The sequence below is a fragment of the Lithobates pipiens genome, unplaced genomic scaffold (genome assembly GCF_037356315.1).
Source record: "Lithobates pipiens isolate NorthernLeopardFrog02 unplaced genomic scaffold, aLitPip1_a1.2 Scaffold_8, whole genome shotgun sequence".
NCBI classification, from domain to species: Eukaryota; Metazoa; Chordata; class Amphibia; order Anura; family Ranidae; genus Lithobates; species Lithobates pipiens.
In genome coordinates, this window is record NW_027507903.1 from 448,164,680 (window position 1) to 448,190,405 (window position 25,726).

Sequence of the window (25,726 nt, forward strand, 5' to 3'; positions counted from 1 at the left end):
GTCTGGTATGAATATTAAGGGGAACCCAGAACCAAAATTTAAAAAAAAAAATGTGTGGGGGTACCCCCAAATTCCATACCAGGGCCTTCAGGTCTTTTGGCTGCTCCTGACTCAAACAAACATTTTTGTGTACATACAGATGCTTCTACCTTCAGTTTGGGAGCAGTGCTAAGCCAAGTGGGAGCCAACAGCAGTGAGCACCCTGTTGCCTACATCAGTCGCAAGCTACTACCCTGGGAGGTGGGGTATGCAGCCATAGAAAAAGAATGTTTGGCGCTGGCGTGGGCCTTGAAAACACTTCAGCCATTTCTCTATGGATGATCCTTCACAGCGCTCACGCACCACACTGGTTAAATCGGACGCTTATTGAGATGAAGATTGCCCTGCAGCCCTACAATTTTACTGTGCAGTACAGGCCGGGCCGTCAAAACGGCCTATGCAAGCGGACTTTCGCTGCAAACTGAACTTTGATTGTACTATTGCTCCCAAGGCTGACCCGTATTAGATCTACCCAGGTCTGCTGTTCTATAGAATGGGGGGAAGTATTGTCACAGACTTTGGACTGCAGGAGAACCATGGCCTGGAGAACTCTGTGTTATAATGTGTTCTTAAAGAGGAACTAAACCCTGATGAGTTTACTTCCTCTTTCATTCCCTGCAAAGGCAAAGCATAATGGACTACTATGCATCGCATAGTAGCCCGTTATGTGTCACTTACCTGACACAGGAGCCAGCGAAGTCGCCGCTGTCCCCTGTAGTCCGCGGCATCCATCTTGTTGGTGGGGTCTAGCAGCTCTGCCGCTGTCATTCGGCGAAGCCGCGATGACGTCACTCCCACGCATGCGCACGGGAGTCTTGGAAATACCGCGCTCAGTGCGCCTGCGCGCCGCTGTCTACGTTTTCGGGCAAATTTTCGCCGCTGTCTCCGTTTTTGGGCAAATATCTCCTAAACCATATAGGTTTAGGAGATATTGCTTGGACCTACAGGTAAGCCTTAATCTAGGCTTACCTGTAGGTCAAAGTGGTTTGTAAGGGTTTACAACCACTTTAAGTTATCCAGAGCTGGTCACTAATTGCTTGTGGCTTCTTATGCAAGTTAGTCCGGGTAGCCAAACTGTCTAAGGAGGTCATTGTTATGATAATAGGACTAGCTCTACTGTGTAAGGTGACCTTTGTTTGAGATAATGGGAGTAGCCCTTATCTGATAGTTTGCTGTATAAATTCAGTGTGTTTCTAAAAATAAAAATAAAGCAGTTCATTTTCTGGTGTACTCCAAGACTGGTGTTGTCTGGTCCTTTGGGTTTCTATAGCCAGATTTATTGTTCTTGTGTTCCAGGACTTGGGAAGCAACTTCGTGGTGGAAATACTCAACAGGGTGTCTGGAGTCCGTCACAAAATTGATTGACTCCTGACTTCAAAATCTCTGCTGTGAATCTTGAGGATGAATTACTCCACAATTTCTGCAACTAGTGAGGTCAAAGAGGCCTTGTTTTGCAACTCAGTAGCTGGTTGTTAGGAATATGCAAATGCTTCAATGTCCATACTCTGCAGGTACACTTTAAATGTAAATTACTCACTCGTCTTATATTTAAACTGCTCCCCGGCACCAGTCTAAAATCCAAAGTACAGGCAGCATGCTGCAAAAAAGGCCTCTCTCTGCAGCAGTACATCATGCCCTCCTACCTATCTCCCAGATCAGGCCAATAGTTCTGCAATCAGCAAAGTTTACATTCTCTGCTATCTACAGAGCTGTAGCAGCAACACACACCCTCAAAATGTCCCCCAACTTACATGAATCGTGGGGTGATTCTCCCTGCAGCCGCCTGTTTTTGAATTCAACAGCGTTTGAGCTCACTAGCCAACCAATTTTTATAATGTGGGTGAATTTATTGCACTTTTGCAAGAGGTGGACTATGCCTTTAATCTCATGTTATTTCTTTGTAACTGTGCTCCGATCATCTTCTTACATGTGAAAACTCAATCAATTACCAGATGTTTCTCTTTGATTGGATGCAGTTGGGAATACATGGCATGCTCAATCATGGGCTCTGGAACTCAGATTCCCAGACCACCAGGATACTTAGCAGCAACCTGATTCTAATCATTCGGGCAACCTAAAACGTTATCGCTATGCTAGGATTAAGAACATCAGTCCCAAATAGAAAGGTACTTTGCGTGTATATATTTCAAAGTTTAATTTCCAGCTGCACTTGAGAGAACAATCAACCCATTTTAGAGGGTGTGTATTTATAATTTTAACATCTATATATATATACAGTATCTCACAAAAGTGAGTACACCCCTCACATTTTTGTAAATATTTTATTATATCTTTTCATGTGACAACACTGAAGAAATTACACTTTGCTACAATGTAAATTAGTGAGTGTGCAGTTTGTATGACAGTGTAAAATTGCTGCCCCCTCAAAATAACTCAACACACAGCCATTAATGTATAAACCACTGGCAACAAAAGTGAGTACACCCCTAAGTGAAAATGTCAAAACTGGGCCCAATTAGCCATTTTCCCTTCCCAGTGACTTGTTAGTGTTTTACAAGGTCTCAGGTGTGAAAGGGCTTGACTGCTGCCAGCACTGGGGAGCTACAGTTCACTGAGGGAACTATAAATGCCAACATGCACTGTGACATACTGAAGCAGAGCATGATTCCCTCCCTTTGGCGAATGGGCCGCAGGGCAGTATTCCAACATGATAATGACCCAAAATACACCTTCAAGACAACCACTGACTTGCTAAAGAAGCTGAGGGTAAAGGAGTTGGACTGACCAAGCATTTCTCCAGACCTAAACCTTATTGAGCATCTGTGGGGCATCTTCAAACGGAAGGTGGATGAGTTTGTTGTTTTGCATAAGACTGGCCATACACCTATAGATTATCTGCAGATTTTCTATGGTTAGATGGAAAAAGTGGAAGATTCTTCCATCCACACAGTTCAGCATAGATGGAGGAATCTGTTCCACTTTTTCCATCTAACCATAGAAAATCTGTAGATAATCTATAGGTGTATGGCCAGCTTAAGAATTCTTCTTTTTTGCACATATGTATTTTTGCACTTTGGTCCCGTTTAGCACTTTTTGTTATAAGTGGATGTAGATGTATATGAAATAAGTGATATAATTAGTATTGTTGCACTCAGCACTTTTCTTAAAGAGACAGTGTGCTTTTTTTCTTTTTCTTTAGATTTTTTTTCTCTAGCTCAGAATTTGGTTGGGCTAGTCACATAAAATTTATAGAAATTACTTAATGGTTTAAAGCGGGAGTAAACCCGCTGAATTTTTTTTTCTGACCTGCAAGGGAAAAGGCATAATGAGCTAGTATGCACCGCATACTAGCTCATTATGAAATACTTACCTTCGAACGAGGCCCCGAGATCTCCGATGATCCATGCCGAGGGAGCTGACATGTTCCCTCGGCGCGTCTTCCGGGTATCGCGGCTCCGGCGCTGTGAGAGTCTGGCGTCTGCCAGGCTTTCAGCCAAAATTCCCTGTGCACATGTGCCGCTGCAGTCAGCGGCGCATTGCGAGGGGAATATCTCCTAAACCATACAGGTTTAGGAGATATTTTTTTTTTACCTACAGGTAAGCCTTATTATAGGCTTACCTGTAGGTAAAACAAAAAAAAAAACAGTATACAACCACTTTAACCCCTTCCCGCCGAGCGTACGCAGATGTGCGTACTCAGCTTCCGGGGGGTATACCGGGATGATGCCCGCACCTGCAGGCATCATCCCGGTACCGTTTTTTTCAGCAGGCGATTGGCTATCCAGGCATAACAACCGATGCGGCTAAAAGCCGCTCGGCTGTTATGCCGGAGGAGCGGGAGGGGACGTCCCCCCCTCCCACCGCCTCCCGCCGCTGTTACCGGTGCTCCGCTCGATCGGGAGCACCGATTCAAATTCCGCTGCCTCCGGCTGCTGAGGAGACTGGAACGAAGCCGATTAAGGCTTCGTTCCAGTCTCCTCATAGTAAACACGGAAGCGACGTCATGACGTCACTTCCCGTTTACTCGGCTGCCAATGGCGCCGGTTTAAAAAAAATATCCGGCATTCAGAATCGCCGTTTTCAGCAATCTGAATACATTGAAGTGTAAAGGAGGGGTGGGGGGTCTTTTAGACCCCCGATCCCTCCATAAAGAGTACCTGTCACTACCTATTACTGTCACAAGGGATGTTTACATTCCTTGTGACAGCAATAAAAGTGATCACATATTTTTTTTTTTAAACAATTTAGTCATTTTAAAATAAATAAAATAAATACGCATACAGAAGTCGCGCCCGCGTATGTAAATGGGGTTCAAATCACACGTGTGAGGTATCGCCGCGATCGTCAGAGCAAGAGCAATAATTCTAGCACTAGACCTCCTCTGTACCGCTAACCTGGTAACCGTAAAAAAATTTTAAAGCGTCGCCTATTGAGATTTTTAGGTACCGTACTTTGTCGTCAATCCACAAGTGCGCGCAATTATAAAGTGTGACATGTTTGGTATCTATTTACTCGCCGTAACATTATCTTTCACATTACGCAAAAAAATTGGGCTAATTTTACTGTTTTGTTTTTTTTTAATTCATGAAAGTGTCCCTTTTCCCAAAAAGTTGCGTTTAAAACACCGCTGCGCAAATACCGTGTGACATAAAATATTGCAACAATCGCCGTTTTATTCTCTAGAGTCTCTGCTAAAAAAAAATATATATAATGTTTGGGGGTTCCAAAGTAAATTTTCTAGCAAAAAATATGGATTTTAACTTGTAAAGACCAAATGCCAAAAATAGGCTTAGTCATGAAAGGGTTAAGATACACACGTTGTAAGATTTAAAGCGGAGTTCCACCCATTTAAAAGTCAGCAGCTACAAAAAGTTTAGCTGCTGACTTTTAATAATCAGACACTCACCTGTCCCAGTCCAGCGATGCGGGTGCACAAAGCTCTGCTCCTCTCCCCCTCCTCTCTGCGGCACAGCCATTCTAACTGTGGGTGTCCAGCCGTGGCTTCACAGCCAGGCGCACACTGCTCATTCGTGAGCCACGCTGCGCGCTGTGAATGACCGGGCAATCTTCTGGGACCTGTGACATTTCCCAGAAGATTGCAGGGAGGGAGGGAGAGAGGTGATCTTCCTTCCGGCGCCGTGGTGCCAGGGCAAGAAGTGGGATCTGGGTGCCTCTAAAAACAGGGTACCCGCTCCCCCCCCCCAAAAAATTACATCCAAGTGTGGCATGTCAAGGGGTTGCCAACACTTCAAGCGGAAGTTCCATTTTTGGTTGGAACCCCACTTTAAAGAGATAGCATACGGTCACTATATTTCCATTTTTCTATTTATTTTTAGTTTGTACATTTTTAATGGATATCACATATTTATTATTAGGCAGCACAACTCACACCTCCATCACCATTCAGATTTGGCTTTTTGTTTCTCCACTTTTTTGTGTCATACCAATACAAACAAAAGAAATAAACATGAGAATGCCTAAACATTTGTAACTGCAACAATTTTCTGGGTGAAGTGGTGCATTATCTAAACTGCAGGGGTGCCAATACTTTTGGCGATGACTATATATATATATATTAGCACTATTTGTCCCATTTTAGATATACCTGCAGTCCCTAACCATCTCTTGTAGTATACATGCAGTCTCTGACTATTTCTTATAGTATACCTACAGTCTCCAACTATTTTCTGTAAAATGCCCTCAATTTTTGACCATCTTCTGCAGCATGTCCACAACCTCTCACAGTTTTCTGTAGCATTTAGTACACTGAATATTATGTGAGGTCCTTTGCTTATTTAGATGAATACCACTGTAAATGGCTTCCTCCTCCTTAGTGATAAGTTAATTTTAATAAGTTCATTCTTCTGACCAAACTGACAGTGAAAAGTGTAATCATGTGATGTGGGACTGTGGTAGAGATGTTGCCAATAAGCTCTGTTAGTATGGCAATTAAATGGTTCCCCCACTCCACAGTATTTATTGTGCCAGTATTAGCTAAGTAGGGACAAAAAAACATAATTAAGAAAAAATTAATTTTTTCTGTACCAATAAAAGTGTTCTATACCGTATATACAGTATAATCACAACATGTTAACAATTTAATGATTGTAATAAATGCTTTTTAATATGGGATTTTATTAATACATGGATTACACTACATCCTTTTTTATAAAAAAAAATGAAAAAAAGCAGAAACCACAGAGCTAAAGCATAAATATATATACCATACACATATATATATATATATATATATATATATATATATATATATATATATATAAAAACACATGACAAAAGCTTAACCAATACTCCTTCATACTTCTAAGGTAAAAAAAAATGCATGCATTAAAGAATAAATGCACCTTCAAACCAAGAGATGCATACAGTCTCTGGGGATTGTTCACATCCCAATGCCACAAATCTTCTGTCTACTGGTTGCATCTGCACAAGCCTTTTGTTTATTTATTACAGCTATTTTTATAGTGGTGACAATTTATTCAGCATTTTATTAATATTGTGCATTCTCATTAGTTGCTGCCCTCAAAAAGCTTATAATCTACATTCCCTAACTCCTATGCATACATACCCATATTAGGGCCAATTTAAACAAGACACAATTAACCTGTCAGAATGTGTTTGGAGTGCAAGAGGAAACCAGAGTACCCAGATGAAACCCAAGGAAACACAGGGAGTACATGCAAACTTCATGCAGGTAGTGTCTGGGTTGGGATATCCTAGTACTGCAAATCAGAAGTGTTAGTCATTAAGCCAAAGCCATGCATGAAGCATTAGGTTAGGAGCATTAGAAGTCCCTGGACTAGCGATTCTTCTGCATTTATTCTCCACTAGGGTTGTACTTTTTCTGAGCATAATCTTGGATTTTATTCGTCTGCATCATCCATTTCCTGACACACTCCATGTCAGTCTTTGTGTGGGTTAACCCCGCCTCCTCTCCAATGCTATAGGACCCCACTCCCATAAATTTGAGCTCACAGCCAAAGACTATGTTCCTTTGTTGTCCTCCTTTTTGGACCTACAACATATGCACTTATGTTTCCTCATGTCCAAATATATCGGCACGATGGTCTCTACGATCCCCTTGGTAAAATGGTATCTGTGGAGGTTATGCCCTTTCCAGACAGGGTTTCTCCAGCAATGGAACTCAGGGGGCGGCAATCAATCCATTCACATAACATCAGTGATGAGGAACAGCCTTTTTCTGTGGCTTCAGTGCAAAATCTGCTCACCAGCTCAGCTTTCGGGACCCGGTGCCTCTTCCTTTATGGCTGGACCATCTTTTTCAGGGGTCTGGTTCTTGAGAGAGAAAGGCTGGAAACTCTCGGGTGAGTGTTAAGAGCGATTTGCGCCCTCATGGGCTCGAGAAAGGCGAACACGAATAAGGTCTATGGAAGAATATGGGCCAAGTTTGTTAAATTCTCATCCTCTATGGGCAGATCGTCCAGAGATTCAGGAATCCAGGATATCCTCAGCTTCCTTCAATCTGGCCTAGATCTGACTCTATCCATCAGCTCTCTCAGGATCCAAGTCTCAGCCTTGTCGGCCTTCTCCGGAACATCATGGGCTGTTCACCCTCTGATCCAGAAGTACTTCCGTGGGGCGGCAAGATTCAGGCCCCAAAGAAGGCAGAGATTCCCCAAACGGGATCTTCCCCTTGTTCTCGATTCACTGACTGGTCTCCTTACCTCAGGATCTGCTCCGCTTTCTATCAAAGACCTTTCTGCAAAAGTTTCTTGTTGCCATCACTTTGGCCAAAAAGGGTTTCTGAGATCGGGTTCTTGGGTCACAAAGAACCATTCCTGCCTGTCTTCCCAGACTGGGTGGTCCTCATCCTTATGCTTGGCTCAAACCTGAAAGTTACTTCAGTGTTCCATGAGAACCAAGAAATTGTCCTACCTACATTCAGGGAACCGAGGTCCACTGAAGTTCACCCTCTGGATGTAGGCGACTACCTGTTTATCTTGCAGTCCGGTAATAACAGAGGGAAGCAAGCTTCGACCAGAATGATTGCAGCCTGGATCATCCAGCAGGCTTATAGGGCTAAGGGCTTGACTCCACCAGAGGCGGTGATGGCAAATTCCACCAGGGGTATGGCAGCTTCGTGGGCAGCAGCCCAGCATGTGGCTCCAGATGTCATCTGCAAAGTGTCCTCATGGGCCTCCATTAATACCTTTATGTCACATTACTGCATAGAACCTGCTTCTCTATCTTCTGTGAACTTTGGTTTAAGAATCCAAAATTAAATTTCTTTTGCTCAGCATACACACCCGTGTGGACTGGCTAGTTATTTCCTACACGTAGACTGCCATGGAGTCTGTCAGGAAAACTGAAAATTTATTATCAAATGCTTACCATCATTTAACTTTTCTGATGGACTCCATGGCAGACGGAGTTCCCACCCATTGATCAAGAGTTGGCTAGTTACAGAATGCAGTCTCTGGCAGTGAGCTCAAATTTATGGGAGTGGGGCCCTATGGCATTGGAGAGGAGGTGGGGGTTAACCCACATGTAGACTGCCATTGAGTCCATCAGGAAAGGAAAATTACGGTAAGTATTTGATAATAAATTTTCAGTTTTTTATTTTAGTAAGTAAATTTATAGCTACAAATGACAAGCATTTTTTTCCCTGCAAAATTAACCTTTATGGTATGGATTCTTAACTATGGATGTACATTCCCATTGGTGGTATGGGAACCAATTAATAGAGGTATGGGACTGATTATCTGATTAATTAGAAAAATTAAACAGGATTCCTTGCATTATTGAATCTGAAATATACCGGTAATTAAGGAAATCAATTTACTGTGTCAAGGCATAACATTGGTAGTAACTGTATCTCGGATTCCCAATTTTGATTGCACAAAAAAGGCAGCAAAGTTCTTACTAGTTGTAACTAGTAGCTTGCGCATTTGCGACTTTCCATTTTTATAAAAAAAAAATCAAATAATAATTGAGATTTTCTTTCAGTTTATCTGTTCCTTGCTAGCCATATGTAAAATAAAACAAGCTATAGGCACCTTTTGGAGTCATACTGTATATTTTAGCACTGGTGATAATGATGATTTGGAGATTATTTGCCTGGCTACAAGAGTACATATAAATCTAGCTAGCGAATAATGAAGAATGCAACCCGTGGAAAATACAAATTAAAGCAGACCATAACCCATTAAATAGCTTCTTTTTTTTTTTCTTTGCCTCCTTCCAGAATTGAGTAATCTTTCCTTTCTATCGCATTTGTTTGTTATACGAACAACTAGAAAGTGTGCCTAAGCAGAACCATGAAAAAATGTACCTTTTATCCTCAATTCTTTCTTAAAATTAGCAGCACACATTCTGGTGAGGGTGTCTAATGCCCCATAGACGCGATCAGAAATTCCACCAGCAAAAGTCCGATTGGGGCTTTTGGTCACAAATTCCGACCGTGTGTATGCTCCATCGGACTTTTGCTGGCAGAATTCCCGCCAGCAAAAGATTGAGAGCAGGTTCTCAATTTTTCAGTTGGAAAAATTACCGATTGGAAATTCCGATCATCTGTACCAATTCCGACGCGCAAAATTCCTACGCATGCTTGGAAACAATTTGACATATGCTCTGAAGCATTGAACTTAATTTTCTTGGCTCATCGTAGTGTTGTATGTCACCGCGTTATTTACGGTCAAAAGTTCAGAGAACTTTTGTGTGACCATGTGTATGCAAGCCAAGCTTGAGTGGAATTCCGTTGGAAAAACCATCCAAGTTTTTTCTGACAGAAAATCCGCTCGTGTGTCTGGGGCATTAGTCCTCCTATGCCTACAGCTTCATGGCTGTATATCTGCAGTGTGATATCTAAGACACTGCTGCCTCTGACTGCTGGTATTAGAAGATTGGAGTGAGATATGGTGATGTTACTACTGTGCTGCTCACTTTTGTGCTTGCTCGAGGTTCTGACATGAGAAAGCAAAGCTCTGCTTAGTGCAAAATGAGGCATGGAAAGTATGTAATTAGGGTTGTCTTTAATTTGGCGCAAAGGGGGCAGCTGCCCTGGGCCCGGCCATTGTTGAGGGGCCCAAAGCAGCTGAGCCACCCCTTAAGCCCATGCTGCTCTACTGCCTGCAAATAATTGACAAGTGGCTTTGGCTATGACTCAGGAGATGAAGGTGGAATTGAATGTTGGGGGCCCTGGTGACTAGTTGGGTGTTATGTCTGCAGCCTGTGCGGTGATTGGCTAGCTTGGAAAGGTAAACCTTGTCTGAGGAGAGCACCTGTCAGTCCCAGGCCTCTTTCTCACCATGTCCAAAAAGCTGCAGACTATCAGACTGCTGAGAAACTTCTTTGCCGGAGGGTTCGGTGGAGGTGTGCCTGGTGTTCGCCGGACATCCTCTGGACACTAGTTGGGGGGGGGGGGCATGCAGAGGTCTGTGGAGGGAGGGGGTTCTGTGTAATGATAGGTATAGTATGGAGGTGGGGGTAATATGTAATGATGGGGATAGTATGAGGGAGGGGGTCCTGTGTAATGATAGGAGTAGTATGGGGGAAGGGGTCCTGTGTAAAGGTGAGGGTAGTATGGTGGAGTGGGTCCTATGTAATGATGGGGGTAGTATGGGGGAGGAAATCTTGTTTAATGATGTGGGGTAGTATGGGAGAGGGGTCCTATGTAATGATGGGGGTAGTATGGGAGAGGGATCCTATGTAATCATGGGGGTAGTATAGGGGAGGGGGTCTTGTGTAACAATGGGAGGGTAGTATGGGGGAGTGCTTCTGTGTAATGGGAGAGCGAAATTGAATGGCCGGGGGGGGGGGGGGGGGGTCAAGAAAATGTTTGCCCAGGGTCCAATCAATATTAAAGATGGCCCTGTGAGTAATGGGAGAAGATCAGCTGCAGGGAGACCACAAATTAATACTCCTCTGCTTGCCCATCTTCCAGAGTTCTAAACAAAAGGACCACATATCTCAATTATTTTCTTGCTAATCATGAAATACATATATGCGGTGGAAAGATGAAAGAAAAGTGGGCTTTATTATCCAGTCATCACACATATGCATCCATGGCAGCCTGAGGTTTGTGTGCAGAGAGCATGCTTTCAGCACACTGGCCAAGTTGTCACCGACAGCTTTCGGTCACATCTTTTAATAGGGAGCCAGTGGGAGGGGCTACCTATCATATGACTATTGTGAGAGACAATCACAGAAGTCACATGATTGAGAAGGTGCACCGCTTATAAAAAAGAGGACAAAATGTCAGCAAATAATGATGGCAAATGCACTTTTTAAATACATTAATTGAGAAAGAGGTGATGAATCCCCATAAAATCCAACATTCAAACACTTGACCAGAAAACAATTCTATATCTTTAGGCCCCACTGTGATATAAATCCTTCATCATTTTGTTAATGCAGATTTTTGTGTTCTATCAGTAGTTGGTCAGTGAGCAACAGACAACATATAATCTACAACAGAAGCACATATACTGTGAGTGCATGTAAGTGTAAAAGAAAATGAATATATTGGTACATTCGTCGGAATGTTTGTTCTATCTGGAAAAAGGAAAATATATAATGTCGTGCCATAATATATCCGGTGTCAAATTTGCAGCATCATTTGGTCACTTCCTAAAAAGAAAGATACAAAGATTAGTCTAGATCCTATACAAGAGAGTATAGTACAGGTATTTCAGTCAAAAGCTTGCTTTTATATCATAATACAAAATTCTATATTTCACATGCTATAGACTTCATCTGGAATATGCAGTTCAGTTTTGGGCACCAGTTCTCAAAAAGGATATCAGGGAACTGGAGAAAGTGCAGGGAAGAGCAACCAAATGGATAAGAGGCATGGAGGAGCTCAGCTATGAGGAAAGATTAGAGGAACTGAATTTATTCTCTTTTGAGAAGAGGATATTAAGGGGGGATATGATCAACATGTACAAATATATAAGGGGTCCATATAGTGAAATTGGAGTTGAGTTATTCACTTTAAGGCCATCACCGAGGAGAAGGGGGCACTCTTTACATCTGAAGGGAAAGAGATTTCTTCTCCAAATATGGAAAGGTTTCTTCACAGTAAGGCTGCATTCACACCTGAGTGTATCGTTTTCAGGCGTTTAGGTTGTTTTTTTTTGCAGTGTTTTTGTACAGCAGTTTTCAAGGTTAGAAGGTCACAAATGTAAAAGCAGTAAAATGCCTGTAATCTGCCAAAAAAGAAGCTCATGTACTTTTTGGAGCTTCAGGCGTTATGCTTCAAGCAGCAGAACGCTCAGATGTGAACAGGTGCCATTGAAATTAATGGGATTTTGCTCGTGGGGAATTTTGGAACTTTTGAGATGAGCATTTTAAAAGTGTTTTTTGAGTTGAAAACTCTTAGGTGTGAATGCAGCCTAAATGCCGCATACACACGATCGGAAATTCCGCCAGCAAAAGTCTGATGAGAGCTTTTGGTCGGAAAATGCGACTGTGTGTATGCTCCATAGGACTTTTTTCTGGCGGAATTCAATTGATCGTCTGTACCAATTCCGACACGCAAAATTCCTACGCCTGCTCGGAAAAAACGTGACGCATGCGCGGAAGCATTGAAATTCATTTTCTCGGATTGACGTAGTGTTGTACGCCACGGCGTTCTTGACGGGCGAAATTTCAGTGAACTTTTGTGTGACCGTGTGTATGCAAGCCAAGCTTGAGCGGAATTACTGCTCGTGTGTTCACGGTATAAGAGCTGTGAAACTGTGGAATAGACTCCCTCCAGAGGTGGTTCTGGCCAGCTCAGTAGATTGCTTTAAAAAAGGCCTGGATTATTTCCTAAATGTACATAATATAACTGGGTACTGACATTTATAAAGTTGTAAAGTTGATCCAAGGAAAATCAGACTTCCTCTCAGGGGATCAGGAAGGAATTTTTTTCCCCTGCTGGAGCAAATTGGAGCATGCTTTGCTGGGGTTTTTTCGCCTTCCTCTGGATCAACTGTGGGTATAGGATTGTGTATATGGGATTGTATGGTTGTTTTTTTTATTTTTTATTGGTTGAACTGGATGGATTTGTGTCTTTTTTCAACCTAACTATGTAACTATAATGAAAATGCATCTCCAATGGGACATGTTAAAAGGAAACCCAAAATAGGTGAAATGTAGCCTCATCGCCATCAATTGTCCTCCACACTGTAACACTGAGGTAAATAGGAAACTGCTGACCTGCATTTGAAGCGTGTTTCAAACACATGTCAAAATCAGGTACGCAACACATGTATACAGTATACAAGCAAATAACTAGTTGAGGAAACTGGATGTGCTACACCAAAAAAAATAATCAAAGTATACGTTTTCTTTTTGATAAAATTTGTCTATTTAACCCCTTGTTAACCCTTAGTTTACCATAACCATCCCTAATTAACTCCTTCTTCCCCTTCATTCTTCAACTATTATATTCCTTCTATTTTATATATTATTAACCATTAATATTTCTTTTTGTTAACTTTTTTCCAGCGAAAATAAGCACTTTAAAAAAAAAAAAAAAGGCCCTTATTTTATTTGTAAATTAAATAGGTATGCTTTCATCTAAAGTAACACTTTTTTTTTGTTTTTTTGTTTTTAATGAACACTAATCTAAAAAGAAAAAAGTTTTTTTTTGTTTTTTTGTTTGCCTAAGGTCACTTCCATGAGGCGGACTGAGGAGTCCACTTTCTCAGAGGGGGATCTGGCAGTTGAACTGGCTGTTGGCTGGCCTGTGTCTGCTCCACTTATGGAGAGCACACGCGGTCCGCTTTCTTCTATGGGCAATCGAATGTAAACTAACCTCCTGTCCATTTACACCAAACTCCTGTCCTATCCAAATGGATCCCCGATAATGAGTTTTTAGCAGATCTGATCGGTTTGGATGTAGGCAGATGTAAACAGGGTGGATTTGATTTAAATCAAGTCGATTTTAATTAACGATTTAAATCCCTAATTAAAGGGTTTGATTTAAATCAACTCGATTTAAATCATACCGTATATACTCGAGTATAGGCCGACCCGAATATAAGCCGAGGCCCCCAATTTACCCCCAAAAAAACTGGCAAACTTATTGACTCGTGTATAAGCCGAGGGTGAGACATGCCTGTCCATCCCTGTGTGTGTGTCCGTCCATCCCTGTGTGTCCGTCCATCCCTGTGTGTCCGTCCATCCCTGTGTGTCCGTCCATCCATCCCTGTGTGTGTGTGTGTCCATCCATCCATCCATCCCTGTGTGTGTGTGTCTCCATCCATCCATCCATCCATCCCTGTGTGTGTGTGTCTCCATCCATCCATCCATCCATCCCTGTGTGTGTGTGTCTCCATCCATCCATCCATCCCTGTGTGTGTGTGTATCCATCCATCCATCCATCCCTGTGTGTGTGTGTGTCTCCATCCATCCATCCATCCGTGTGTGTGTGTCTCCATCCGTGTGTGTGTGTGTGTGTGTGTGTGTGTGTGTGTGTGTGTGTGTGTGTGTGTGTGTGTGTGTGTGTCCAGCCTACCTGTGTCCCGAGCCTTTGTCCCGAGCCTCCGTCCCGTGTCGTGCCTTGCCTTCGTCCCGTCCCGTCCCGTCCCGTCCTGTCCCGTGCCGTGCGTTGCCTTGCCTCCGTCCCGTGCCCTCTTCATCGGCGGCCATTGTAAAATTCAAAAGCCGCGCCTCCTCCTTCGCCTGTGATAGGCGGAACACTGAATTTCCCAGCAGCCTGTGTTCCGCCTATCACGGACGTCGTATCATCCTCGTCCGTAGTACGAGGATGAGCGGATGCCCGTGATAGGCGGAACACAGGCTGCTGGGAAATTCAGTGTTCCGCCTATCACAGGCGAAGGCGGAGCCGGAGGCGCGGCTTTTGAATCAGAATGGCCGCTGTCTGTCTGCTCGACACGCTGATCGAGCGGGCAGACAGCGATGACTCGAGTATAAGCCGAGGGGGGCACTTTCAGCCTCAAAAAAGAGGCTGAAAATCTCGGCTTATACTCGAGTATATACGGTAATTTTTAAAGCGCAACTGTCATCTCTGTCCCGCAGCGGCTCCTCTTCTGACCCGCTGTTGACTCACCGACAGTCCCATTCACTTTAGTGCTGGTGATGTGGCAGTGACACAACAAGGTGAGGGACGTGGCGGCAGCAGATGAGTGGATGTCCACCAACATGCACTGCCATGAAGGATCTGAAATAACAGGTGCTCTTTAAATGTAAGGACTCATTCTTGTTGGTAGTTAGAATCTTTAAAATTTGCAAACAAAATGAAGGTTTCCTATTTAGAATAATAAACTGTCAGGTTATTAAATATTCCCAAACTGGGTCTCTTTTATGGCCTGCTGCCATTTGGCTTCTCAAGGGAGGAATAAAGCACTTCAAGCTATGTGCAGAAAGATCACAATGTTTATAAGCTGTTTAGAAGGTTTCACTTTCATTTTTACTGCTTGCCCTTCCTCCTCACACTAAGCCCTTGTACACACAGTCGGAGAATCCGTCGGAATGTGTCCTATCGGACCGTGTCGTCGGATAATCCGACTGTGTGTGGTATGCATCGGACTGATTCCGTCAGAATATCCGTCGGACCCAATTTTCCAACATGTTGGAAATATTTCCCGACCAACTGGTTCGATCGGACATACTCCGATCATGTGTAGCGAATTTTGATCGGACCAAGTGCCACGCATGCTCAGATCAAATTCCCACATCAAAGCTACTGGGTACTAGCCTGAATGTAGTCCCATCGTAACGAAATTACGTCATCACGTTCTGAAAGATCGGATTTTTCAACAACTTAGTCCGACCGTGTGTATGCAACAGTTTCGGACACAATCCGTCGGACTAAATCCGGCGGACAAAATCCGACGGATTTGGTTGGCAGAATCTCCGACCGTGTGTACAGGAGCTTAGAGTGGGGTACAGATGCATTTCTCTTCAAACAATCATACCGTTTGTAGTGTACATATATTTGCAAAACAATGGGATAAAGGAATATTCCTGAACTTTGTTTCATCTCATGGTTACTGTGACATTGTGTGAATGCATCAATGCAGTGCACACTATCTCAGCTTGCAGGGCCTGGATTCATTTTTTTGGAGTTTACCAAAAATGTAAATATTGCAGAATATATAGTCTCATGCTATATAACTAAGCTCCATTTCATGCTGAATAAACTAAATTATGAATGTATATTAAATAGAAAACTAACTTTCGATAGATTTTTACTCCAAAAGCATTTTATTAAAATAAATTTGATAAAAATCTAAAAAATCTGATTTAACCACTTCTCGACCAGCGCACGACGATGTACGTCGACAGAATGGCACGGGCAGGCATATTGGCGCACATGTACGTCCAATATTCGTTGCCGCCGTGCCATCGGGAGCGCGCCGCCGGCGGCGCGCTCCCGGGCTGGTCGGGACCCCCGTGAGTCCGGTCGCGGGACCCGCGGACTCGATCGCCGCGGGCATCCCCGCGATCGTCTCACGGAGCGGCCGAATGGAGGAAATGCTGTATAAACAACATTTTTCCATTCTGCCTAGCAACTAGTGACGCTGATCTCTGCTCCATGTGATTGGAGCAGAGATCAGTGTACACTAAATGAAAGCCCAACCCCCCCACAGTTAGTAACACACCCCTAGGAACACTTAACCCCTACACTGCCACCCACTGGTTAACCCTTTCACTGCCAGTGTCATTTACACAGGAATCACTGCATTTATATAGCAGTGATTACTGTATAAATGACAATGGTCCCAAAAATGTGTCAAAAATGTCCGATGGGTCCCCCACAATGTCGCAGTCACAATAAAAATCGCAGATCGCCGCCATTACTAGTAAAAAAAATAATAATAAAAAATTATTAATAAAAATGCTATAAAACTATCCCTATTTTGTAAACGCTATAACTTTTGCGCAAACCAATCAATAATCGCTTATTGCGATTTTTTTTACCAAAAATATGTAGAAGAATACGTATCGGCCTAAACTGAGGGAAAAAAATGTTTTTTTATATATTTTTGGGGGATATTTATTATTACAAAAAGTAAAAAATAATGCGTTTTTTTCAAAATTATCGCTCTATTTTTGTTTATAGCGCAAAAAATAAAAACCGCAGGGGTGATCAAATACCACCAAAAGAAAGCTCTATTTGTGGGAAAAAAAGGACGTTAATTTTGTTTGGGAGCCACGTCGCACGACCGCGCAATTGTCAGTTAAAGCGACGCAGTGCCGAATCGCAAAAAGTGGTCTGGTCTTTGACCAGCAAATTGGTCCGGTCTGAAAGTGGTTAAATAAAAAAAATCTGATTTTTTAAAATGTTTTTAAATAATCGATTTTTATCCACCCTGGGGGTAAACAGACACAGTCCAGTGCATTTTTAATAAAAAAAAAAAAATGGACAATAGTTACCATGGATCCTAATGGCATAAGTCAATTCAGTGCAGTGCGTTCCAGTGCAGTCAACAAAAGTAGAACATGCTGCACTTTTTCTGCATGGAATGCATCTAGAACGCGGCAAAATGTATCAAAAATGCACACGAATGCATTAAAGAAAAAAAAAATAGGAAACTTTTGCAAAAAAGTAAACACATTAAAAACGCACAAATGCATAAAAGTTGAGCATGCAGAAACGCATCTAGATCACAAAATTGTGGTGTGAACGGGCCCAAAAAGCAAGACAATGCACTCAGCAGCTGAGAGCTCCCTCTAGTTGCTAAATTACCAAGCTCTTTATTAAATACTATACAAAAAATATGAAGGAGCTAAGCAAAAACTTTGAAAGTCAAAAGAAAATTAATTTAGTAAGCACCACAATAATAACTCAAATATATGCCTATTAATAATTCACTAAAATTGAACCCTTTATTACCTAATGACCATTGTTAAATTTAATAATCTACATCAAGTACAATTGATAAGATAAGCATGCCCAGGAATTCAGCTCTGCATTGTGGGAGAAACAGAGTTAGATACTCTCATACCCTGGACGAAAAGGGAGGTGAGTATGGACAATTGGCTTTATAGCATAGGATCACTTTAATGGCTTGCTAAGGGTTCAGCCAGGGGGAGGGTTTAGTTTTAAGGGGTAGTTTTAGTGTTAGTGACACTATGAGGTTGATTTACTAAAGGCAAATAGACTGTATACTTTGCAAAGTGCAGTTGCACTCTGCAAGTGCTGACTTCCATCATCCAATCATGTGCAATCAAAAATGCTGTTTTTTTTTTATTTTCCTTGCACATGATTGGATATCCTTTGCTAAGTGAAGCTTCACAAAATTTACTAAGCTCTGGAGCAACTACACTTGCTGAATGCAACTGCACTTTGCAAAGTGCACAGCCTGTTTGCCTTTAGTAAATCAATCCCTATGCATTATAGGAGCACTAAGAACATTAGGTTTTACACCTGTTCATGCAAAAAATACCAAAGCCAAGTACTAACGTACCAAATCTAAAGCCTACTCAGCTGGTATTTAACTTGTCCATCAGGCCGTGGGTCCATCTGTTTTGTCTCTGTTTTGGCATTCTCCTTTCTCTTTGCGGTTTTTGTTGAACTTGGCTCTTGCTACAATACTAGCGAAATCTTCAAAAAGAAAAAAAGATAGTAAAAACAGAATTTTTGTACTCACTGTAAAACCCTTTTCTTGAAATCAATTGAGGGACACAGAAAACCTTTAACTGTGCCCAATCCTTCTGTCGCTTACAGGAAGATTGGACACTGGCAAACAAACACATGTAAGCCAGGCCAAGACATCCCCTCCTACTACCAGCATATCTGAATTTAGTGGCAAAACCGTACTGATAGCATGATCATAAACACGGAGGGCTGGGACCTGTGTCCCTCAATGGACTCCAAGAAAAGGATTTTACAGTGAGTACAAAAATCCCTTTCTTGTCCATTGAGGGACACAGGAAGTCTTTGACCTTCAAGATGTTCAAAAGCAGCCTAATTGAGGGGATAGCAACACAGAAAAACAAGCATGGCCGTCTTTATTATTGATTGGACCCTGGGCAAACATTTTCTTGGGGAATTTTGCTCTCCACCTACTCTGAGTCTAGAAAAAATAGCAGCTAGACTCAAAATCAGTTCACTGAATGAGATCAGGCAGCAATTGTGATTGGTTGCCAGAGATTACAGTGTATCATTACCACTCACTGACTGGCTGCTAGAGGTTACAGCACACATTATGGCTCACTCATTGTTTTTGCTCAAGGTTACATCACATGACTTATGCTTGTTGATTGGTTCCTAGAGATTACAGTACTTTAATACTGCTCACTGATTGGTTGCTTGTCAGGGACATGGCTGTCACGGTGCTGGCAATGCTGCACAGAACACTCATGGATGCCCACGGAGGGTACCAAGACGTGCACAAGCACACGCACCCTCAAAGTGCGCGTGAGCGAATGCGCACAGCTGGCGTGACAGACGCTGCTGCTAGTGGCCCTATTTAAGCTGGCCTGTAACCACAAGACATTGTTGGATTATCTCCTTAGCTCCCTTGTATACCTTGACCTTGCTTCCTGATCTGAGATAGCCATTGTGACCCTGCTTGCATTGACCTTGCTTCCTGATCTCCTTGCCTGACCCTTGGCCTGCTCCTGGACTCTGCTTCTGCTTCCTGATCTCCTGGCTTGAGCTTTGGCTTGTACCTGGACCCTGCCTGTGTTTGACCTTGGCCCACCCCTGTGAATTCTCTGGACTGATCTATCTGTGTATGACCCCTGGTCTGGCACCTGGTTTCTCTACTTATCTTAACACAGCAAATTCTGCTCCGCCTGCTCCGGCCATCCCTCATCGGCCAAGCTCATTGAACTGCAAGCAAGTAACCGGCCAACCGTGCTTCTTTAGGCACCGAGCTTCCTGTTCCCAACTTCAAGAACATGCTTCACTAAGCCGCAAGGGGAGCCCTCTTAGCATCTCAATCTCCATACACGCACCTGACATTGCTAGAGGTTACTGGACATCCTTATCACTCACCCAATTGGTTTCTAGAGGTTACTGCACATTATTACTGCTTAATAATAGAGTTGCTAGAGGTTACTGCATATCCTTACCGCTCAATGATTGGTTGCAAGAGTATAGTGCACATCATTACTGCTCACTGATTGTTTGCTAAAGGTTACAGCACACCATCTATTTACTGCCTGCACACCATTGACTGGGGAGGTGAGGGGACCCATCAATAGCCAGAAAACTCCAATGTAATGGGGATTTACACTGACCACTAATGTAATAGGAGCAGTCACAGGAACCACTAATGTAAAGGGGGCTTTACACTGACCACCAATGTAAGGGGGACATTTACACTGGCCACAAGTCTGAATGAAAGGATTGTACACCAAGTCCCAATGTAATGAGAAGTTTTACAATGCCCACTAATGTAACTGAGACATTTAGCCTGCTTTCACATTTGTGTGTTCAGAACGCATGCAAAATTACTTTCCTGACACCGTAGAAACATGCTGCCCTTTAGCAGATACAGAGCAATGCCATTAATTGGTAATGACACCCTCACGCATCTGCTGAGATGTGTGTATTCACATGCACCACAATTCACGGTGCCGTGGCACCATCTTATTTGGAAAAAGGGTTCCACCTCCAATTTGCTTACCTTTGCAGAACAGGCTGATGTTAGGCTTAATGACCACAGTTGTAGGCAGGACTTTCAAGCATGTCCCTTTGGTGGGCAGCATTCAGCAGAAGTGATGGTGCATATGACCTCAGGAGGGCATGATTTACATATGAATTTTGTCTCTATTTACATATCAATGCAGCCAGTCAGCAGCATTGATTTATATATTCATGTCCCTTCTATTTACATATCAATGCAGGTTATTTACATGTAAACACAGGGTCTGCAGGTGAGTCATCTGTACACGGCAATAGGGCAGAGCTGATCAGTATTAGTAACACTTCACACTGAGATATAGGGACACAGCACGGGACTAAAAAATCATAATAGTTGGCAAGCGTGAGGCAGCTGCTTTGGGCCCCACAACAATGATGTTGTGGGGCCACTTTTGCCCTGCCTTAAAAATGGCCCTGAAAACAAGTGCTAACAGACACAAAACAGCTAAAAAACAAAGATCTGTCAGAAGGAGAAGGACCCCTTACATCTGAAGCCATGAGGTGAAGCTAAAACCTTCAATTGGTCCTGGTAAAATTTAGAGAATGTGTGAACAGAAGATCAAGTTAGAGCTTTGCAATTCAGGGAAAGATTTGTATGATAGTGAAAAACCTAAAGCTGGCGACACACTATACAATTTTTATACCATTTTCCTGAACAACTTTCCTAGGATTGTCAGGAGGATCAGTAGGATCCTATAATTAAAATCTAAAAAAAGGAGAAATACTCAAACAAGCTTGATACCTCTCCCTCAGTGCTCATGGAATTTTTACAATAATGATTTGGAATAATATAAGCAGCCACTATAACAACAAATCAATAATCAAAAATATGTTATAGATACCACCATAACGTTAGTAGTGCTAAACAATTACACTATAAATGATAATTGTGAAAAAAGTCCAATTACGGATATGCTTTAAAAGTGATGCGTCCATCAGTCAAAGTCCTTACGAGGTTAAGTCCAGTTGGCTCCCATCACTACACCGCATGTAAAATAATCCCCAAAGACAATGCACTTACCAGACACCAATAGATATTATGCTTGTGTTTTAACAATCACTGTCAGCAGGCACTGCGTCTCTCCATCTAAGGTATTGCTCACCACAAGCAAAAGAAGAGTGCACATAGCGTAATCCAGTAACATTTATTTAGTGATAAAAAGTATCCCCTTACAATTTTTCACTTACAATATTAAAAACTAAACCAAGCATGAAACAGGCAATAAATGAATCCAAATATCTCGTCACTTGTCTTGTGAATACCTCTCACCGCTCAGCTGATTGCTCGTGCTGCGGTGTTCCCGGGCGAGGTAAACAAAAGATCCGACAACGTGGGTTGCTGCTTGGTCATGCTTTTCCAACCACGTAGCAACCCACGTCATCGGATCTTTTGTTTACCTCGCGCGTGAACACTGCAGCACGAGCAATATTATTGATTTGTTGTTATAGTGGCTGCTTATATTGTTCCAAATCATTATTGTAAAAATTCCATGAGCGCTGAGGGAGAGGTATCAACCTTGTTTGAGACCAAGTCTTCTGCACCAACAGGGTACCCAGAACATCTCCTCAGCCCAACAGTTTGGCATCTGTCCTGAGGATCCTCCAAGAGATGGGAAGGACTTCCACTGACTCCAGAGCCAGATTCTTGAGCCACAAACCCAGGGACAACCTAGGCCTTGGTTACAGATGAACAGGTCTGTCCAGAGACAATAGAATGTTGCATTGTACTGTAGAGGTCTGACGTGAAAAGTGAAAATTGGCAAATGGAACTCAAAAGATGCTACCATCAGATTCAGAACTTGCAAGCAAAAGCAGACTGATTTCATTATAGTTTCATAGTTTCATAGTTAGTAAGGTTGAATAAAGACACCAGTCCATCCAGTTCAACCTGAGTGAGTGTCTACAACTGTCCCCATTCCTGTACACTGCACACTCACACCAGTCCCTACCCTCAAGGAGCCCACAATCCTAGGTCCCCATTCATATACTAGGGCCAATATTGGACAGAAGCCAATTAACCTACCTGCATGTCTTTGGATAGTGGAGGGAACACTGTGTCCGGGACTAGACCCAGGTACTTCAGACAATATGTCAGTTCCAGAAACTATTTCTGAAGGTTTATTATCCAAACAAACTGCTTTTACATCTGGACAGTCAAAGAAACAGTGGGTATGAGGCACTGAAAGCCTGAGATTTCTTTATACATTATTTCAATCTAAATTGTTATCCACTAATAGTATGACAATAGTGCAAATACAGATAATCTGTATATTATCTGGCAGCTTCTTCACACCAGAGGGAATCCATAATCACTTTGGGTTGTGGAAGGAATGAACAAATTTGAAATCAAAGCACCATACCAAAAAATTTGAGTCTGAACACAAGTTTAATCTGTTCTAAAATCCAATGCATTTTGGGGGCTGTATCTCTTCCCCCTACAACAGGGATAACATGTAACATAAAAGATAAAAATAATACAATTTTCCTATATATAAATCCTTGTAACACATGACTCTTGATAATTTGAGAACAAAATCAAGGTCGGACATAATAGAACGTAGAGATACTAAATTGATACTATTGGTGATCAGAATGATGGCAATAAAAGTAAGGATAATGGTAGGTTGATAATATTTCTCAGAAACGGTGCACTCAAAAAGTTAAAAAAGGATATACTGTACATCACTTAAGATGCAATGAATAAGTAGGTAACCGGCTCATCTTATATATGGGTGGGGTTTCTGGCACCAAACAGTCAGTATGCAAAAAGGATATAACTGGAGCTCAAGTCAAAAACCAGGTTCCATGTAGAAACTCACTGCAGAATTTACAAAATCAAACTTTTATTCAACAATCCAATTAGTTATCAAAAAAGCAGATCAAAACCGTCACCATACCATCAATAAAAACATTCATGACAAGGTTGTCAGGAAAGTAAAGATAAAAAGCAACCCGGGCTCCCAGACATTCATCCATTCATACCAAGGAACTGGTAGCAAAATATCAGTTCTGGGAATATGTGAGATCACATCCACGACTCGAAAGTAGTAGGTGCTACCCTACTGAACTCTGTATTGCTGTGTGGAATATGAGGGGAATTCCCAATAATTCCCAATCATTTGGGACACGCATTCTAACTTCCTGTTGCATTTCTTTGACAGAAAGAAGGAAAAACATTCCCTACTCTATCCAAGAGTACAAAAAAAATGCCTATACATATATTTAATATAAGTATTAAGTACTTAATATAATATAATATAATATAATATATTAATATAATTATAGAAAATAGTTTGAGTATGCGCTTACCGTATATGAATTATTTTTAATCAGGTTACTTACTTTCTTAATTTATTGAAAAGCTCCAATAAATTAGGGGCTTGTACTGTTTTGGATGTGTGATGTGTTTGTTGTACTGTATGGTGTAAGAAAGTATGGGGTACATTTCTGTGTTTGGTTACGGATGTGGAAGTAAAGATTTCGTTTAATAGATGCTTTTCCCTTATGTCCGTTTGTTTTTCATCATTGTTGCTGTGCTAGTAAAATTCCTGTGAGAATTCCTATGAATGTTATTAGGGAGCGTTATCAGAGAACATATTTTGTAAGTTACTACACCCTTGAAATTATTAACTTGTTATGTACTGGGAAAAGGCTGATTTCATGTCTGACTTAATCTCTGACAAACATCATAGCACAGAAATTTAGAGAACTGCAATGTCGATATACCAACTGTGTCCATGGTCATACTTGCTTTACATAAAATATAAATCCCGTTATTTTCCTTGCCTGTTCTTAAGCCTAGTACACACAGGCAGAATGTCGGCTGGTTAAATAGAAACCGGCCCACATTCGGTCCGTGTGTATGGTGGCTGGCTTCTGTTGAAGGCTGATGACCAAAAAAGGTCTGCCGACTGGCTTCCAATTAGCCGATAGCTGAGAGCGCTGACCGGAGTGTTCTGGCAGGGGGGGGCTCTCCCCCAGTCAGAACACAATAGCACAGCTTTGCTAACATTAGATTGTTAGTACAGCAGCTCCGACCTGAGCTGTCATTTTATTTTCTTCAACCCGGCTGGGTTGAAGGAAAAAAAAATAGTGGTGTGTACCAGGCTTAAAGTGTTACTAAACCTACAACAGTAAAAACAGTCTGTATATGCAGTAAAGCATGCTTGTTATATTCACTGAGGAACCTAAGGGGTCTATCCTCTGCATTGTGTAAAAAGGATGTCTGATCCTGTAGGCACAGCTCCTCCTCTTCTTGTATTGTTCCCACAACATGTCCGAATAAGACAGAGTTACTGGAGTCAGGCTGCACATGCTCAGTTTGCTGTGTATTGCTAGAGAGTTTTTTTTTTTCATGGGTGAGTGCATGTGATCAGCACAGGGCCAATCAGCACTGTCCGGATAGAGAGCCAGGCCTGCAGCCTCAGAGGAGAATGAAAACCCCTCCTACAAGCTTTACCAGACACTAATAGAAGTCACACAACAGCTGCAGTATATACTGCTGATGAGAAAAGGTATTTAGCAGTTCATATTTACTAAAATGATTGCGTGTCCATGCTCTGTGTACTGTGGGAGACCAGATATAGTGAATGCAGGGTCCTGGGTTTAGTAACACTTTAACTGTACCCTGTGATTTGATTTAAAATAAATCTCATTTTTAAATTGACTGACTCAATCGACAGTTGCTAAAATTCCCAACTGTATCATACTAGGGAGACTAGTACACTAAGGAATAAAAAAGTGATGTACTGAGCATATAGGACACATTTTTTGTAAGTGTCTCAAGCTTTGCTTTGCAATTCTGACTCTACTGCACCTTTAAGGCCCCTTTCACAATTGTGCGACTTGTCCTGCGACTTGGGACTGCAAAGTCACATGAGTGGTTGTACCCCATGATTTCTAATGAATATATATCTGTGCGACTTGAAGTTGCAGCGACTTCAAAGTAGTCCCTGCACTACTTTGGTCTGATTTTGTTGCGATTTGAGGTCCATAGACCTCAAGATTATACAGGCATTGCTTAATCCTTTCGCTGCCAGAACCGTTTTTGCATTTTTTTTGCACACATCTATAAAAAATCATTTTAGGCCTGAAGGTTACACAAAACCCCAAACATTATATATTTTCTGAAAGCAGACA

The 25,726-nt window shown here is 42.1% G+C and overlaps 1 long non-coding RNA gene across 1 annotated transcript in view; it reads right to left on the reverse strand.

Annotated features, from left to right (window-relative positions):
- Positions 1 to 8,949: 8,949 nt before the first annotated feature.
- Positions 8,950 to 25,726, reverse strand: part of LOC143960080 (uncharacterized) — a 59,948-nt gene continuing 43,171 nt past the window's right edge. The window contains exons 3-4 of the long non-coding RNA XR_013270256.1: positions 18,402 to 18,538; positions 8,950 to 11,607 (exon numbers count right to left, since the gene is read on the reverse strand). This is a non-coding gene — a long non-coding RNA (uncharacterized LOC143960080). The remainder of the gene's footprint in view (positions 11,608 to 18,401; positions 18,539 to 25,726) is intronic.